Source organism: Patagioenas fasciata, chromosome 6 (genome assembly GCF_037038585.1).
Source record: "Patagioenas fasciata isolate bPatFas1 chromosome 6, bPatFas1.hap1, whole genome shotgun sequence".
In the NCBI taxonomy this organism is placed as follows: Eukaryota; Metazoa; Chordata; class Aves; order Columbiformes; family Columbidae; genus Patagioenas; species Patagioenas fasciata.
The window spans coordinates 24,107,250-24,121,364 of NC_092525.1; the positions used below are offsets into that span (position 1 = coordinate 24,107,250).

The following is a 14,115-nucleotide window of genomic DNA, read 5'->3' on the forward strand; positions in this document are numbered from 1 at the left end:
CAGGAATGGGGTCCCGGGGGACAGGGCTGCTCCCGGTTCCTGACGACAGGCTGGCAGACTCGGGCTGTCGCAACCCGCCGCACGGCGGGGTCCGGTCTCCCCCCGGCGGCGCGGGGCGGAGGGGCGATGGGGACGCCCTCCCCTCCCCGCCGCACCGGCGCACCGCCCCGCCGCCCGCCCCCAGCGCGCCTCCCGTGGACGGCGGAGCGCGGCGCGGGGCCGCGGGGCCGGCGGCGGGGCGGCGAACGGCAGCGGGGCGGCCCGCAGCCCCCGACGGCAGCGGCGGCGATGCGGCGAGGCGGAGCGGCGGGCGGCGAGGCGGGGCGGCGGGCAGCGCGGCGGGGGCGGCGGGCGCCACGGGGCTGAGCGGCGGGCGGTCGGGGCTCCGCGGCCCCGGGAGGGGCACCCGCCCGCCCGCCCGGCGCCGCACCCGACATACGGATTTACGGCGCGGACTGCAGCCTCCGGAGCGGCTCCCGCAGGTAAGGCACCGCCGGCAGCACCGGGGGTCACTGCCGCCCCCGCGGTCCGGCTCCGAGCATCCCTCCTTGCGTTAGCGCAACGCCGGGCTCCGGACGCGGCACAAGTTTCCCCCGTTGCAGTCCCACCGGGCACCGTCTCACTCCATCACCCTCTCCCCGCTCCGCCAACGGACGCTGCAGCGATGGGGCTGCCACGGGCTGTGCCCCCCCCGCCGGCCACTAGCCCTCCCCTGCGCTCCCCGCTGTGCCTCTGCACCTCCTAGACCTCCGGCGGGGAGCAGCATGGGCCGGGGTCCCGCTCGGGCAGCGTCGCGCACCGTCCGGCTGCAGTGGGCGAGTGCCGGGGGGCTGCAGCCAATGCGCCCCCCAGCTCGGTGGTCAGGTCGCCGGGGGAGAGCAGAGAGAGGTGGTTGGGCAGATGCGGTGGAAGCCTCTGATGCTTTTGGAGCAAACTTGGCTGCGGGAAACCTACCCACAGCCAGGGAGCCCTGAGTGGGGACCCGTAGGACGGGAGCATCCCATCAGGGACCCCTGAGAGCCTCCTGCTACTCGGGGTGCTGGGTGCCTCACCGCGGCAGGTGGCGGACCCAGGCTCAGAGATGCTTTCAGGCTAGGCCTCAGCTGGAGGATGCGAGAGCCGTGTTTGATCTCTGTCCTCCCCAGGGAATGTGAACTCCCTGCAGTGCTCCTTGCAGGGAGGCTGAGTACTGGGGGGCTCGCCCTGTGGGCAGGAATGCTCCCAGTCTCCACACTGGAAACCGTTCCTCTTTGCAATCAACTTCAGAAAGGTACTGTGGGAGAAGTGGCACAACCTGTGGGAGAGGTGACACAGCCCAGTGGTCACCACATACCAGCTCGGCCCTCCCCTGGGCATGCTGAATGTGTTGAGTGGGACTTTCCCTTCTCCTACCCTGCTAGCAGAGGTGCTGCTTACCCGCAGACCTGAAGTGCATGGGGTGACATGAATACTGTTGGGGGTCCTGCCTCACTGGCGCTGCCAGCTGTGTATTTTACTTGTGCGGACTTTCCCGTGCCTGGAAGATCTCCATTTGCAGCCTTTTCCCCCTTTTTCCTGCACAGTGGCAGACTGTCACCATCCATTGGGCAGACAGCCTGTGCAGCCGAGCTGTGACTTGCCGTGGGTGTGGGGTATTGATCTGCAGCTCTGCCGGAGCCCGTGTGAAGTTGTGCTCAGCCTGGCGTGTCACCTGTGGACCCTGATCTGATGCTGCTGAGCCGGAGGCGGAGGGTCAGATCCAGACTCCTCACTCTGGACACACCACTGTGCTGTCAGGCATCTGGCATGAGGGTGTTTTCACCAGGAATCTGGATGCCTCTTTAGCTGTGAGCTGCCTTTACCTGAGCCCATCGGAATTCTCGGTCCCGGTAACATCCCCTCCACATCTCCCAAGCCTGCTGAGCCCTGTGCGTCCCGAGTAGCTCCTTGATCTGCAGCTGTGCCAGGCTGCATTCAGTCTGTGGGATGTCCACCTCACAGCTGCACATTACAGGTGTCACCTGCCTTCTTCCCCAGGTGCCTGTTGGGTGCAAGAACAGAGGCAAGTGTGATGACTGCATGCAAAATCCTCCTCCAGAAATTCTCATCTCCTGAGCATCACCAACATAACATGAAATGAACACAGATCCTGCAATTTTAAGGCTCTCTACAGGTTTTGCTGCAACCTACAGTAGACCAGGCTGAATATAAAACAGGTTTTTCCCTGGTTCCCAATGCAAAGCTTTTGCCATCAGAATTAAGACAGAGGTTTGGCTGCCTGTTTAAGCCAGTTTTACAGAAAATTGCCTCTGGTTAAGACACTAGCAACCCCAGCCCATTTACCTCCATGGCTTCAAAGGCTGCCTGAGCATAACTGTTCTTAAACTTCCCTGGACTTGGCAGGGCCAGGGTTGCTGCCAGAGAGGTATTCCCCTGCTCCCTTTAAAAAATAATGAGGGAAATAAATACAAAATACTGTGAAAATGTTGGAGGAAGGTTTCAGAGCAGTGAGCTGAGGAAGTGAGCATGGCTTGACACAGCATCGTGGTTGGAGCTTCAGTCTGGAGCTGATACTGCATCCCTGTGTCCCTGTCCGTCTCTGGGCACCCTGCTGTGTGCTGCAGGCACTCTGAGGAGCTCTTCAAAGGAAACCCAGCAGACGATCTGGGCCCTGGCTCCTCTGTCACCTCGCCGACAGTAGCAGGATATTCCCCAGGAGCACCATGTACAGGCACATACCGACCCTGGAGACAGCCCTGCTTATTCAGTTATGTAGCACACAAGTCCAGAGAGAGCACGTTTGCCTGTGCCTGTTCTTCTGCTTTAACAAATAGATAGGTTGCTGCTGATATTTTGCTATGGGCCGTGTGGAAGCACAGCTAAGGCACTGTGGTGCAGCTCATCATCTTGCTGGTTTTTATTTGGCTAATGGGTCCGTAACGCTGCCCAGGGGCGGTGGCAAGAGGGGGGTGCAGGTCCTGCCACCTGCCCCCCACCCAGGGTGACAGGAGTGAGCTCATGTTGGCCCCGGAGCCGCAGCAGGGCTCTGCTGAACCACAGCTGCCTGGGCTCTCCCTCTGCCTTCCCTGTTTGCTGCCGGTGCTCTGACAAGTAGTGTCGTGTGTAAATGGGGGATTTCTTCAAAACTCCTGGGAGGAGCAGCTGGCAATGGAATAGCTCTGTGGCAAAAATGTGTGCGTGTGTGTTAACTCCAGTCTGAACGGGAGAGGGAAAACATCCAGAGTTACGGAACTAATGCAAATGGAGTTGGCTTTCATCTCTCCCTGCAGCATCCTTTATGGAAGGCATTTACACTTCCCCAAAGTCTGTTCCTCCCTACCTGTCCCTCAAGTACATCCAGAGCTGTAGAACAGAGGAAAGCCTTTTCACAAGGTGAGGGGTGGCTCTCCCATCTGGAGAGAGGTGAAGTCAAAGTATTTGAGAAGGAAAGTTCTTATTTTAAGGTAGCAACTCTGGACATGGCAGAGGATTGCACACACAGACTGCGGTGTGCACTGCTATTGAGCACAGGGGTGGGGACCGTTCCTGAGCTCCCACCTGGCCACCACGTGTGGATGAACCATTGGGGAAGTGGACAGGGAGCATGCCTCTGAGCTCACCCTGGCACAGCTCCGGGATACCACCAGAACATGCTTCTGCCAATGGATGCTCAGAGCGGTCCCGCATCATGCTGGTGAGACGTGCTGGGAGACCCCCGTAGTTTATATCCAACTGCCCTGGGGTCCCCAGGTGTCCTCTGCTCCCCAGCCCCAGTGGTTTGGGGGGCTGCTGGGTTTGCTGGTCTGCAAACAGCTCCAGAGTGGATTGTTGCCATTTGGGAGGAAGGCTCCCGCTCAGCAGAGTCATAAACAAAACAGGATTTCATGAACACTCTAGCAATAGCTATTAGCTATGCTAAAAGGATTAACAGCTCTGCAGGACTCATCAAGTGTTTAAAACATAACTCAAGCATCAAAGGCAGCTCTTATAGGCTCACATTTTCACATCAAGTAACTCTGAAAATTCCTGTCCAACTTAATTAAAACATCCACTAGGCTCATTAAAAGGGAAAAACAAAGCCTTTTTTCCTTAAGCACCAAGCCATTTTGAAGACAGGCGTTTACAGAAAAGTATGCAGACTTTTTTGTTAAAGAATCACCTTTGTGAAGGTCTCCTATCCCTAGACCACTGTGTCTGATTAATCTCAAGTTTTCAAAAAAGGAAAAAATATGTGGGTTTTTTTTTCTTTTTTTTGGTTGTTGTTGTTGTTGTTGTTGTTGTTGTTGTTTTTTCCTGGCTAGAGACCACAGAAGAAAGATGAAAAAGTGAGAAGAGCTTTGTAGAGAAAGTTAGATAAGAGGGTGGGGGAGTGTCAAAACCAGACCTATAATAGGAAACAAACCACTGAAGTGCTGGTGAAAGTACCTTTCATCTTGAAGGCTCCGAAGTGCCATGCAGTGCATGAATACACACAAGAGCTGGAAAATAATTGCCAACAACTAGCGTCATGAGATGAAGTCACCACCTTTGCTGGCAGCAGAATCACCACAGGCAGGTCACTGGCTCACCCTCCATCAGCCCCCAGCTGCCTCTCTGCTTGCTGGATTTGTCACCCGTGTGAGCTGGCTCAGCCAAGCTGTTCTGCAAGATCCCAGGGCAAAGTTTTAGATGCCACAGTTGTGTGTCACTTCCATGAGGACCTATGGTCCTGAGCTGGCCCGGTGTGGCCGAGGCTTGAAGGTGCAAATCAGCCCCTTGCCTCACATCCTTGGTCCCAGGCAGCATCACCATCATCTCTCATAGCATCATGATTTAATTCTCCTTCCCCATGATGTGCCCAGTCTCAGTGACGCTGGGTCATGCCCAGGCTTCAGCATGTATCCTCCACTCTCAACCTCCTCTGTCTGCCTTAGAGGCCTTTAGTTATTTCAAGTGCCCTGGGGAGACTTAAAATAGGTAGAGGTATAACTGGGCACATTAAACACAATATTTAAACTTAGTAAATGATTTTTTTTACATCCATAGAGGCCTTGAACGTTTTAGGATTCCATCCCATTTATGTTAACTGTGTTGGTTTTCATCAATAATGAATTAGCATCCCCCCCGACAAGGATTAATAGCTCCTCTCTTTCCTCCTGTTTATGAGTGAGTTTGATTTCTTCCTTTTCACACCATCCTATGTGGACAGAGGGTGCCTGGAAACACCATGTTGAGAAATGCCATCATCTGCATCTTCCTGAGCAGATCTGAAGCACACCTTGCCTCTTTCCTTCCCACTTGCCCATAATCTTGAGACAGACTGTAGGACTTGAGCAAACAGCCTCCCAACCCTGGGTGCCCTCCAAGCTACCCCTGGGGACCCAACCACACTCTGGACTGGGGACAGCAAGCTGCAGTCATGGGAAGGCTTGTGAGCACAGACTTCATGTTCATGCATGGTGGGGATGTGAAAATGCAGGAGTTAGGAGGTAGACATGGTTTTTACATCAAGTGTTTATAGCACCTTGCTCACTTTGTGTCTAGACATAGCTATAAATGAAGGAGAGGGCTATTACCTAGGAATAAAACTACTGAAACCAGCCCCGGAGAGCTTGTCGCTGTATTTCCAAGGAACTGGGAGATTCCTTATGATTAATGTAGCAATATTGAAGGCTATAAACTCACCGCAGTTGGGTACTGAGTCAGGGGACACACTTACAATGTACCTGCCACTTGCAGCTTAGACTAAGCATTAACGATGGTCTCGCCGGCCCTTGGCCATTCCTAGGGCTGCCTCTTGCTGACAAATCAGGGGTTCAGTTTAACCAACTCCAACAACTGCAATGGCATAATAAAACAGCCCAACAATCACCAAGGTGTAATTTCTCCTTGCAGTGCAGACAGGTGGTGGTGTGGAGAAGAGGAGAGGCTATGGAAACTGCCTTCACACCTGCTGACTTTGGACAGGGGAAGCAGGAGCTCTGTGGTGTGCAGGGACAGCCTGTGCCACCACTGATACACCACTACCACCAAACAGTGCCGCGTATGTGCACGTGGTGGGGACTTCAGGCTCCTATGCGGATGGGAAACACCTGGGATCTGAACCAGAACCCCTTACCTGCATCCCAGGCCTGACATGCAGGATCATGCCCTGTGAATACTGATGGGAGAAGTTAGACTGCAGGGATCTAAATTTTTTTTTTTTGGATGCAAATTCCTTCCTCTAATCTCTGCTTCTACTGTGTCCAGCACAGCGGGGTCTCAGCCTCTGCCTAAGGCTTTGCAATACTGTGATAGCATCAGCAAAAGTAATAAAGAAGACGATGGACTCCCTGGAAAAATGCCATGAAGCAAACCACTGACATGCTCTTGACTGTATCCACAGCAAGAACACAAAGACTCATTTTTTCTGCTAAGAGGAACCTACCTATGCTAGGTCTGAGTGATGGAGTGGAGTGGCAGGGGATGTATCTTCTGAGCCCTCAGTTGAAGGGCTGTCATTAGAGGATGAAAAAGGGAATAGAAAGGGTCATGCGATGGTTGGGACCTGTTGCAACCTGCTAGTTCATGGCTGACCTATCTTCCGAGGCATGAAGGAGGGATGGAAAAGAGCAGCAACATGAATGGTTGGTGCAGGAGGCAGCAGGTGGGGAATTTGGGTCAGTACCTTTTTGTCTGTAGGAGATGCTTCCCAGGTTAGGTTTCCTCTGCATATTGTGTGCCATGTCCAGGCTTTATCCCCGCCGGGAGTTTTCTTGTGCCATGTATTCAAGATTAGGAGGTTTTTGGATAATATGAGCCTCATAAGTACCTAGGATCTATTAAAAGCTGCTCTCATTTGACTCCATAAAAAATACCATTGGGAATACAGCGATGCTTCTTGGATGTGAGTAAATATTGGCCCTGAATGAAGTCGCTGATAATGGGAGATAAGTTACCAACAGCTGTTTAACCTAATATTACTTCCATACAAGATAACACTGAGCTTTTGCAAGAGGTTAATAACTAGATGCAGAATCCATCACTGCATATAAAGACACCTGACAAGCTGCAGCCTTAATTTTTCCCCTGGAGCTTTATTACAGCTGAAGGAACACGTCGCAGGGAAATGTGCTGCTAGATCAGGCCTGATGCTGTTAAGTACGTGGCTCGGTAGAGTGGCTGGGGGACAAGCATGTTTCCCTATGCATCTTACTCCTCCGGTCAGATAGGCTGGGAGGGCATTGTTACATGGTTATATTAGTGGAGCTTTTGCTGCTGCTAATCAGACTTGAATCCCTGTGCTGGGCAATGCACATCTGAGCACAGTGATCATGGAGCAATGAGTGAAGGAAGGTTATTAATTAATATTGCCAGGCTATACCTGGCATTAATACAGATATTTGGGAGGTGGTGTCGAAACACCAAGTGTGCATCAGTTACAGATCACAGTATCCCCATGGAAGGAAATGCAACTGATCCTATACAAGGTTTTAGCCCACAGTTATGAGTATATTTTCCACATTGTCTTAGATAGCTACTTGTCTCTTGTATGTCTGTTACAGTCTGCTGTTGGACCTATAATTCCACAGGGTTTTTAGGAAGAAGAGCTTGGCAAGGGCCAGAAGCACTCAGGGAGATTGGGAAGGCTCCGCTAGCGAGAAGCACTCGACTCTGCCACCAGCCACAGGCACCAGACCTCTCCACAGGACAGCATCTCCCTGGTGCTACCCACAGCGCAGAGCTGAGGCAGAGGAGATGTCTCCAGCCACCTCCCCGATGTAGGATAACACCGGCTATTTTGATTACATTCTCACTTGATCCTGGCCATGGATGCTGTGGCCTTTCAGCTTTACAGGTCAGAGCCATCTGTGAAGGGGAGGGCTGGGATGCAGAGGGAGCCACTGCCTGCAGGAGCCACAGGGCTCCTTGGTCCTTCGCACAGGCACCATCCCTGGTGCTGCCTGAGCCCTGAGCATCGAGGTCACCAGTATTAACTAATGCCCAGCTGGGACATGCCTCGAGTGTCTGTGAAGACACCGATGGGCTGGAGTGAGCCCTCAGTAGAGGCTCCTGGCAGGAGCTGGGCTGGCGTTCTGTGCTCCTGGCTCCCAGCCCCTGCTTTATCCAGCAGACCACACTGCTGCTCGGCAAAGCTGGCTGCAGATGCTAGGATGGCAGCTGCAGTCCTATTTATCCCTATGGGGATGATGAGCCCAAATGAAGACCCTTGGGAAATCAACACAGAATATAAAAACCTGGCTGTAAAGCAGAAGCTTGGACTGTGACAGTTCTGCAGATAAACCTGTGTGAGAGCCCAGCTGTGCAGAGCATCCACCGAGACCCACCTTCATCCCTTCCCACGAGGCCATCACATCTTTCCTTTCTCCCAGAGGAAGCACCTGGAAGCATATCCAGATCCCTGCATCTGTGGAGGGGACAAGTCCTCGGTTCCCCCAGGGCCGAGAGGTTCTTCCTTAGGTTGTGAGGCTGGAGGGAGCAGATGAGCACCTTGCAAACATGCTCCCTCCAAACCTCCCACAGTCTCAGGGCAGGGAGGCTCAGAGAAACACTGTAGCCCCCCATAACAAAAGTTGTAGGAGCTGCTGCACTACCTGGCATGTTGGGAGCTCTGCCTAGTCATTTTTTGGCTAGCCCCATTAAACAGTCCATAGTATTACCTGCCTAGGCAAGCACGTCTCTGCAGTCTTGCTAGTAACTCCAGTCAAGAAGAAAGCCGCTATTATTAATCCTTGTATGTGGCTGTTTTTTCCCAACTGAAGCGTTTTAGCTGAACTTTCTACCCCCGTGCTGTTTGCAAACCACACAGCGTGCGAGCGTGCCCTTGCGCTTCCCACACGAGACCGAGCAGGATAGCAAACAAATTGCAGGTCCCCGATTGTCCATAGCAATTAGCAGACAGCTCAGGCTGCCAGCTGCCACTGCCCTGGGGTGGCTTTTCTGTTCCCTGCGGGTTCATTTCTGCAACAGCAGCAGAGTCGGGTGATTTAGGTTAGCTTTTCTGTAGCCACCCCCTGCCCTGGCATATCATTTACACTGCGAGGTTAAAGTGTAGTTTGATAGGAAGTTTATTATTAAAAATCAGGAGTTGTTGCATTATTGAAGTTAGGACAGCTTGATCTGAACCCTCTGGAGTTGTATGTTTGCATTTAAAAAGCTCGAGAAGTCCCTGTAGATCTGCTGGCAGCATGGCAGCGATTCCCTCATGCTAAGGCTGGACAAATTCTGCACAGAATCATCGTAGAATAGTTTGGGTTGGAAGGGACTTTCAAAGGTCATCTAGTCCAAGCACCTGCTCCCTGCTGTGCCATTCTCTCTGGATTTTAAGCTCCTGCAGCAGTTTACCTCCGCAAGCAACATGCTTGCTGGCAACAGCTTCCCTGGTTTTCTGCATTTCCAGGAGAACCTGCCCGCACACTGGCGTCCCAAGCTGTGGGTACTGCACACCAGTTGTGCTAATGAAGCATTCGTTGCCACCACACTCCCTTTTTCTGGGCAGCTTCCACATAATTAATTTACCTGTGGAGCCCTTGGCTCTGATTGTAAAGCTTTCCTTTAATCCCTTTGCAAAATATCCAGCTTTTGGTTTGCTTTTGTTTGAATTCCCCTGATGTAGCTTAAATTTCAGTGGTTTTCAGCATGCAGCACAGTGATGAGCGGCCCAGGGCTCCCCCAGAAGGGGAGCCTCTTCCCTCCACTCCTCCCTGTCCCTCTTGCAAATACAGTAATAGAATCGCAGGTTTGTTCAGTTCTTATTCCTCTAATAGAAATCAATTTAATTTTTTTTTTCCTTTGGTTTCTCCTTTGATTTCTTAGCTTTTCTAATCTTCCCATGTTTTCTGCAGCTACACAACTCGTCCCGCCTAATAGCCAGAACAACTTTTCATCTCATGTAGTATCATGCGCTGTTAGACTTTGAGCAGTACTTGTGTTTCCCTGGCTTGGCGTGGAGGTCATGGTGGGGCTAAATCACCTCTTATTAATTCTCCCCTGCCCTCCTGTTTGGCAATGAAGCCTCACAGTCCCATAGGGAACTTATCTCAAATTCACGGGAAGAGAGGAGTATTGCTTTGAACTCCCTCTTTGCACCCAAGTCTAGCAGGGGAAGTATAGGAAATTTATAGTTGCAAAATAACTTTGCAAAGGAGTGCTGCGCTCGATTTCCTTGGCAAAAGCAAAATAAAACCATCCAGGGAAGAGGGGAGAAAGAGTAAAGAAACTGCAGCAGCTGGCAGACATCATAGGAGAAAATGCTTAAGGAGAGGGGAGAACTGGCACCCTTAATGTGAATTTGCAGGGAATTTATAAACCTGAAGGGAAATAATCATAGAGCTTGGGTAGTTTAGGTCACATTATTGGGACTCATTGCTCTTCATTAACCTGCCAGCCACCCGGGTTCAGGTGTCAGCTCAGCATTAAACCACAGCCAATCCAAACTTCCTCAGTTTGAAAAATTGGTGGAAAATTGGGTTTTCAAGTGAATGAATGTGATTTTGTGAAGCACCTGCCTTCCTCAATACTGTTAAATCCTTCAAGATCAAAAATCTGAAAACATATTTGGGCCTGAAGTCCAGATTTGGGCTTCAGCCAGAAAAGCTGAAAAAATGCTGTTGTGTTTATTTGTGAGGAATCTGTATTGTTCCCCACATGCCATGAGGGCTTCACCCCTCTGCCTCCCCAAAGAGGTGGGGACCCAGACACTGCCTTCCTGGACAGCAACATAGAAAGCAACTTTGATTATTTCCGCTCTGGATAACCTAATTTTTTCAGCTGTCTCTGCCAAGGATACTCTCCCTGGTTCAACAGGACAGGAATGTACAGGGAGAGCATAAGAAAGATGCCATCAAGCTGGGAAGGATGGATGATGGCTCAAGCAGCTCTGGGATGAGGGTTGTGTATCGTGGCCTCTGATTTGGTTGGGAAAAAAGGTGGAAGCGGGCCCAGAGAGTGGAAGAGGCTTTTTCACAATAGCTACTATTTATTGGTGGCTGAGAGAAACACACCTTGCGAGCCCCGTGTCTGCTGTTTCATTTCTGCCTTGCCCCTCTGCAATATAGGAATTCCTGCTAGAATTCAGAGGTAGTAGCTGAAAACTGTCCCTTGAGATGTTACTTACAGTGGACGCTGGTATGAGGAGTCCCCATCATGGAAGATGTGGTGTAAACCCGGGTGAACAGCCCGGCTGCAGGCGAAGGGACTGAGTTCAGATCCATGCTGGGTGCTGATGCCACCAGGGCACCCCTGACCAAGGGCTTTTGATTCCACAGTGGCCTCCTACAAAGTTTGTAGCTGCTGTAAAGCTCAGGGTGGCTGAGCACACTTTTTGCGTTATGTTCACAGCAAAGCGACCTGCTCACATTGAGTTGTACCCAAGATGTATGCAATCCAGCATGTATGTTATTGAAGCATCCCAGAAATACAATGCAACCCTGTAACTGAATGCTTGACCGATGCACACAGTGAGGGAAGTTAAGGGTTCCTCCTAAAACTCACAGCCCAGTGCTGTGCTGCTGCTCAGGGTGAGCTCTGCTGTCCCCTGCAGCGTGGGGAACTTTCAAGGGCTGTTGCTGTAAAGATTGTGGGTGACCCTGCAGCAGTATCAGCGAGTACAAATGCGAAATCCCACCAGTAGCTTCTGTTCGTCTTCTGCATCATGTTGTCTGGTTTAATATAAAGCGTCTGCAAGCCATCACTGGGCAGGAATTCATTGTCAGACAGCTGTCAAGCTTAATTGGGTTGTCCGGTAAAATATCTTGCATATAAGTAAATCAAAAAGAGTAGGGCCCATAAAAGGGCCAGCATGTGGCACATTCATGTTATTTATAGGCTTCTTTGTGGTGCTCATCACCATGGCAGCTACGAAGGTCAATGCTGACAGTTGTAGAGAAATGCCACATATGTTTAAAAAACAAATACACATATGAAATAAAGCATGGTAACACATTCCAGTGGAGCTGGGAGGCAAACATGCAGTGTCCTGCAGGGATCCTCTAGCCCCACAACAGCAGGATGGGTGGGGAAGGGGACATGGCAGGTGGTGGCAGGTCTGCAGGTTAAGGACTTTGGGGGTTGTAGAGTCCTGATGCTGCATCCTGCCATCTCCTTGTAGAAGTTGGGAATAAAACCCAACTCCCATTCTCTGCATCTTCTGCACCATGGCTGGCCCAAAGCTCCATCCTTCCTTCTTCCTGGCTGAGTTTTTTCATGGTTAACTTATCCTCATCTATTCTTGCATCAGCACTGTCCTTTGGCTTAAATAGCCGTGCTCCCCTACTGGTCCTTATGGCTCTGCTGAGTTCAGCAGTGCTGCTCCTGCCTGGCCAGGCTGGTGAGGGGGTTTGTGCAGGGTATACACCCCATGCAGCATGGCATGGTGGCTCAGCAGCCCCAGCCAGCTTAATGCCTGCTGCCAAAAAGCCCCAAAGTACCTGCATGGAGGAGGCTAGAGATGCCTTCAACCAGTTTCTCCTCTTCAGGATGGAGCCCTTATATATCAGATTGTTTTTCCATACTTTTCCTGTTTAATTGTACCAAAGCCAGTGGTGATTATTCACTCCAGGCTTAATTTCTATAGCTGGCTCTTTTATAACATTCTTTCCACTTAAAAAGCAAACAAAAGCAGCATCTCTTCATGTCAGTTCTGTAATTGGCAGGTAAAAAGCCTGCTCCAGCCACATTCAAACAGAATAAGTTTGAGCATCTGTGCCTCAGTCTCTACCTGGAAAGTAGGTGCTCACTAAACAATATCAGCCCCAGCAGCATTGCTCCAAAATTACTCCAGGGAAATATACAACAAACCCTCACCATGTGCCTTTTATTCTAAAACTACCTGGTCTCTCAGCTGGTGCCAATGATCCTAATTCCTCCATACAGCTGGTCAGGCTCTTTCTCTCAGTGGATACATCCCCATCTTCTTGTTTGCATCAGGTTGTTTCTTTCCATCAGGGTGTCATATCTCAGCCTTGACCCTAGAAACCCAGGATTTTTAAGCCTGTCCTTTAAGGATCTCTCTTTTCCTGTGGGGAAAGTTTTTCTATAAACTCAAATCTTCCTTCTCCTTAGCTAGCTGTGGCTTTTCTATCTGCCATATCCCCATGGCAGCCACCTGTGGGCTTGAGTAACTGCTCCCAGTCCTGCACCTGAGCTGCAGCGAGGACATGTTCCTCACTTTGTCAGGAAAACACCAGGGGACATAAAATTCATTATTAAAACCATTATTTCTGCTTGTTGATTGTAACCATATTTCTATTCCTGCAGGAGCATGGGAGTTCACACGTAGATGTTTGTAAGCATTCAATTTATGCTTTCTTAATAACAGTAAAAAGCCTTTGCCAAAGGCATTTGGTTAAAGAGCTGAAGTAAATAAACACTCTGGGAATTTTTTTCTGGTGAAAGAGAAGTAATGGGCTGTCCTGGAGCTTATACAACTGCTCCACTAACATTTGCTGCCCTGTTGCCTACTGTTAGTCCCACAGACATGACGGGCCTGGCTCTTAGAAATGAGCCCACGTGGGTAATGAATGCTAGGCAGCTGGTACTATGCTTTCTCCGGCTCCTACAACTCCATTCAAGGACTCTTCTTGTGAAGCAAATACATAGGTTCTCTTTTTTGCTCAAAGACTTATATGCTTATTAAGCTCTCTGCAGCAGAAAAAAGATTGTGAGGCAATTCAGCTTGCTAGCACCGTCATGAATCCATGTATATGTTATGAATGGCAATGATATGCATGTGCCCTGGGCTTTACCCAATCATATCAAGCAGTAACACAAGTCAGGATGAAAATAAATCTTAATACCAACTGCCCTACATGAAGCAAATACTTATTTTACATAAAACCTAATTTTAGAATGTCAAGACTGTAGCTGATCCACTTTGTCTCACCATGACTTAGCATAATGACATGCACATAGATACGCATATATAAAAATATATATGCATATAGATATGCATATATATATTTAAAAATATATATATTTGTAAACATGCTCTTTCTACCTATTTTTTTGCTGAATGTAAGTTCCCCAAGAGCCAGCACTTGCTCTCTTGGTCAGGAATCTCTGCATGCTAGAAATCCTCTTTCTCGCTTGGGCACAGGGAAGGCAGCACGGGCGCCCAGCCCTGCCATGTTAGCACACAGTTAGCGTTATTCCTTTGGG

At 50.4% G+C, this 14,115-nt stretch overlaps 1 protein-coding gene across 1 annotated transcript in view; it reads left to right on the forward strand.

Annotated features, from left to right (window-relative positions):
• Nucleotides 1–331: 331 nt before the first annotated feature.
• The window catches only part of TMEM121 (transmembrane protein 121), a 34,792-nt gene continuing 21,008 nt past the window's right edge, over nt 332–14,115 (forward strand). The window contains exon 1 of the mRNA XM_065842709.2: nt 332–482. The gene's annotated coding sequence lies outside the window, so the exon portion shown is untranslated. The remainder of the gene's footprint in view (nt 483–14,115) is intronic.